Here is a 5,332-nt window from a genome sequence, read left to right as displayed (position 1 = left end):
AAATGAGATTTATGCTCTTCTTTTCTACGACACTTTCTTCAGTTGTGGTTTCAAATGAGATTTTTTCTTATATGAGCTGGTGGCAATACTTGTTGTGGTTTCAAATGAGAATTATGTTCTTTTCTATGGCATTGATTTAAAGAAAGATTGGCATGCGTACCACTCAATTCGTATGTATTTACATATATAACACCTTAAACTTGAGATTTATGAGCTGTGCTTCAAAAGAGATTTATTCGCTGTTTTATTTCAACACCATTCAGTTTGTATATGCTCGGCATTGGTTTATTTTTTCTGCTGGGCTTTCAAATGAGCATTATGAGGTCTGTTTTTTAATTTCAATACCTGCTGGTGGCAATACTTGTTGTGTTTGCTCGGCAATGATTCATTCAAATGAGGTTCATTTCTTCTGTTGTGTTTACAAATTCTGTTGTGTTTACAAATGAGAAGGTTCATTTCTTCTGTTGTGTTTACAAATGAGATTTTTTTTTTTTTGTATAAATTGGTGGCAATACCTGCAATACCTTATTATGACGACTCAAAAAATGTGCTTTTGCTTTCTCTAATAATGTCGTTTGAGCACATTTCTTGTATTAATTTATGTCTGATATCTCTCGGAAGTGAGGGTTTCTATAGGGTGGCACATTCAATGTTGTGCCCCTGGAATTATGGGGATTTTATGAACACTGGTTTTGTTTGGCAGTAATTATGGTGGTATGGAAAAAGCCTGTTGATATTTTTGTAAGATAGAAGAAATGATTCGAGTTTTTACTTTGAACTTATCTAATTATATATCACAATATATTTGCAATGTGGTTGCTTCAGGTTTGCTTTGCAATGCTGGAATATGAAAGACACGCAACTGTTTTCTTATTGATGATGGTTGGCAATAGATATAATGAAAGTAATTTCGGTGATAATTATGGTTCTCCATATAACGGTATTGTTTGGTCTTGCTATTTGAACTTGCTGTTTGAACTAAATATTCAGAACTGTATTGTTTGATCTTGCTATTGTTCGTTCTTGCTATTTGAACTGTTATTTGAATTATGGTTCTCCTTGTAATTCGGTGGTGAGCAGCTGTTTACAGTTGTGGTGTCTCTATTATTTGCAGTCATGTTGTTTTTTTATATCTCTGATATATTTTACAAGTTTGTGATCTAATTTTGGGTGTTTTATACCAATTGTTTTTCATGTTATTTCGGCTTTGTGTTGATTTTCTCAGATTTCTAACCATTGCAATAAAATTCAACCATAATTATAAATGTTTTTAGTGCTAAAATATTTACATTATTTGGAATGTATTTTAATGACTTTTCATGAGGTAAATACTGAGGTCAATATGTTTTTCATTTTGAGTTTCTTCTTATGTTTCCTTGTTATTGAAGCCCTGTTACCGGTATTGTTTTCTTTCGTCTTTTATGAAGTGGTTATCTTGGTTTTTTTAACAGAGTATTTCTTTGTTGCTTTCCATGTTTTGAGTTTCTTTGGTTATGATGAGCCATTTGACCCAAGGGACTCTTCCGGATGGTCGTCTTTATATGCATTTAGGGTCTACTAGCAACCAAGATTTTCCTTCATTAAGGATTAACAATTTTTTTTTATGCAACAAAATTCGCTATTTCCATGCTATTTATCTTTGTACAGGATTGTTCTATCGAAAATGAGCTCAAGCACTTCAACAAGCGCCAGGGGGAGCGAACACCGACCGATTTTCTGTGATTGCAATCTATTATGTGTCATTTTCACCGCTCAAAAAGGAGACAATGTAGGATGAAAATTTTATAGGTGTCCAAAGAATTTAATAAATAGAGATTGCAAATTCTTCCAGTGGGTTAATGAACCTAGAGATGCACCACAGGAGCAAGCTGACGAGAGAATATATGCAGTTGATGACACGTTAAAAAATGATGTTAGTGACTTGAAGTTTCTTGTGAAGAATTTAGTTTTGTTCAATTTTGTGATTGTAGCAATGCTTTTGTCGTTGTTTAGCGGTGTATCTATTTTGATTATGTACTTGTATTCTTGATAACAAACTCCACTGTATCAAGCTTCTATCTTGTAAGAAAACTTTTTTTTTCTGGATCATGTAATGTACCACAATTTCTACTGATTGTGTTAATGTTGGAAGGTAAAATTTGATGATTCCTTGTGATTTTGTCAATGTCGATATTTATTTGCTTTATTATTGTTGTTCTTAGTGAAATAAACACGATATATTGTGAATATATTTGCTCAGATGCAGCACTTTCAAAACTGTGATTTCCAAACAGTTTAAACAAAAACGTGTTTCTATACTGACAGCATTACGATCATTATGTCAACAAACAGTGCTTACAGAACTGTGTTTTTCAGGCAAACAATAGCTTCTTAAACACCAACTTTTTAACAGCAGATTTTCAACAGCGGCTTCTGAAACTAGCTTTTCTACAGCTGCAACTGAAACAAACGCACCTGTAGTTTTAAGTTGTAATGCTTGTACATCAGCTAAGACATCCACTATCAATGATCAAATCATATACCTTTCCTTTAATGGGACATCTAGTTCGAAATATAGCATGTCGTTGGGAAACCATGGACTGTCATGGTGCTAGAAGTGACTTCTCAATGACGCATACAAGGGCTTCCCCTTCATCTCCAACTACCTCTTCAATTTCAGCTTCACCTCCATCCGAGTCATTGTCTTGCAATTCATCGTCAGCTCACCTTCTATGAGCTGAATTTGCTGCCGAATTGGACATTCATTCGATTTATGTGCGGGTTGAAAACAACGAATGCATTTTAAATTGGAAGGTTTGGAGTATCGATTCTCTTTCACCATCATTTTACCCTTAATGGAAGCCTTTTTTACTGCTACTAGCATGGATTTAGGTGCTGATTGGGATTGAAGAGACCTCGGCTTCAGTGTCGAACTAGCATTCTGATTACTAGATTCATACGGTTCAAATGCTAACCTTCTTAACGAATTACTCTCTGTGTGTTTGTTGAGTTGCAATTCAACTTTATATGTCAGATTCACTGCTTGTAACAAGGACCAAACTGTATTCAATTCTCTGGTGCCAATTTGGTGTTTTGTACCCGCTTTAGGAAAGACAAAAAGAAGGAAACAGGGAAAAAGAAAATCAAATGTTGCAGTCTATTTCATGTTTTTCTTAATCAATATTACACCTATATATATTTGTTCTCTCAGGGACCACCACTAACAGAATAAGAAAAGAAATGGAAAATGATTCTGCATAATGGAAAAGTAAACCTAAACGAAACCATGTGCTAAAAAAACAAGTTATGCAAATATATGTATGTATGTATGTATATATATATATATATATATATAATATATATATATATCTGTGTGTGTGTGTGTGTTGTTGAATATTTTCCTGTAAGCCTGCATTAGATTGTTGTGGAATACATTCATGTAAATCTGCATTTGATTTTCCAATTGGCAAATTGATTTTGAGAGAAAGTTACCATCGGGCAAATATTTGTTACAGGAGAGCTCACAGATATCAGGTCAAAACAAAGAAGGGGAATAAATAATACATAATGTAGGATTAATACTTGATTAAGTATTATCTCCGTATAGATTAACTGATATATTATTATGAATGGGTAATCTAACAGTATTACTCTGCATGTTTAGTGCTTGTAAACAGATCAAAATTTGAACAAATATGGCATGAAGCTCCGAAATCCATTATCTAGTGAATGGCAGATTTGAATTGAGTATGCAATGAAAAAGAAAAATACATATCTGCGAAGTTCTCGGATGATTTACTACATATTCCTGTGGAGAGTAAGTATTCTGGAAACATTTGCATCAGTTCCTTCCATTGCTTTTTGTCCAAGCTGCATAACGGGCTTGTTTCCTCTTTTGATGTGTTGCTACATCAGTTGAAAGTTGATTGGTTGGTAGTTTTTTATTCTTGATTGCCGCTACTTGTATCCCGTTGGGTAGCCATGTAATTTATGACAATGTATTTCTTGTTTGTTCGCTGCAATTACAATGAGTACATAATGAACGATCTCTCATTTGGGTTTTGGAGTTCTTGGGATTAAAATTTGAAGGACTTATGGCCTTATTATTTCCTTTGACAGCAAATGCCACCCCATTCAGTCTCTCACTGCCTGTTATCGACTATCCGACAGATCGTTATTATTTCTCTTGGGAAAACAAGAAGAACACGCGATTTATAGAAGGTAATGGATCGATTTGGATGATCAGTCCTTGAATTTGGGCATAGAAATTATTTAAGCCTGTATGAAAAAGCATGATGTATGCTATACGGTAATGCTTATTAAGATGTTTTTTTTGTCCCTGTAATTACATTTTTCGACAGAAGCAAGATGGTAGAAAATTAGTTAATTCTTTCGAAAGTGTTTTCAGGATTGTGTACTGTAGTACCAGTGTTTTCATCTTGCTTATGGTTAATCACGTAACCTAGTTGAAATATTTTTGGCCATTGTTTTGTTGGAATCCCTAAGATAATTCCATATAATGTGTGCAGTTTTGCTATATAAACTATTGGCTGAGATTTCCTTAGAATTCGAATTGATTATCCAAGAAACTACAATATTATTATTACACGGCTAAGAACTAACGAGATTCAAGTTATTACCTTCTGGTTTGCTGATAATGCCATTAACAAATCCGAGTTTATTTCTCTCCGATGGAGTAATAGTCATTGCGATCAATAGTTGTCACCGGTTCTGGAAACCAGAGATATTCTTGGGCTATGTGAATGGTGTAGGTAGTATGGACTCACTGGATCATCAATGTTGTGATCTCCTGTTCCCATGCTCAGGTGTAGCAATTCTCCAAGCAAGAATGGAGAGCAGAACCTACAATCCTGTATGGCTCTAATACCATCTTGCGATATCAGATGGTGATGGAAGTTCGTAAAGAACGAAACAACAAAAATGAAGAACTACAAGAAAGGGATCTTGAAGGAATGCAAAAACTGGTAACCCAATAAGCCAAGGGTGAGATGAGAGCATATCCATTGAAATGCACATTTTCATGCATAGGCTCATAATACCAAAGTGTAAATGTCTAACTTTAATTGTTGGATATGTAAATCCTCCTCCCACCCTGCAGATATGAAATGCGGCTTTTCGTTAATTGAACTAGCCTAACAATACCCTACTAGAGTAAAAAAAGAGAAAACCCCACGCCTTAAGGAAATCATTTGATTTTCATCTCATTGAGAAATGCATTGACTCAAAGCAGTTAGATGAAATAAAACCAACATAATAATTTTGTTTTTCAAAGGCAATCCGATCATGCTACAATTGAATATCATACTCATATAAATATTTCAGTTAAAATTGT

At 34.4% G+C, this 5,332-nt stretch overlaps 1 long non-coding RNA gene across 1 annotated transcript; it reads left to right on the top strand.

Annotated features, from left to right (window-relative positions):
- The first annotated feature begins 244 nt into the window (after positions 1–244).
- Positions 245–2,075, top strand: LOC110035186. The gene is made up of 3 exons (XR_002295125.1): positions 245–398; positions 451–940; positions 1,648–2,075. It is a non-coding gene; the product is annotated as an uncharacterized LOC110035186 (long non-coding RNA).
- Positions 2,076–5,332: the final 3,257 nt, after the last annotated feature.

The sequence above is a fragment of the Phalaenopsis equestris genome, unplaced genomic scaffold (genome assembly GCF_001263595.1).
Source record: "Phalaenopsis equestris unplaced genomic scaffold, ASM126359v1 Scaffold000002, whole genome shotgun sequence".
In the NCBI taxonomy this organism is placed as follows: Eukaryota; Viridiplantae; Streptophyta; class Magnoliopsida; order Asparagales; family Orchidaceae; genus Phalaenopsis; species Phalaenopsis equestris.
The sequence above is the reverse complement of the archived record's forward strand: the minus strand, read 5'-3'. Positions and strand labels throughout refer to the sequence as shown.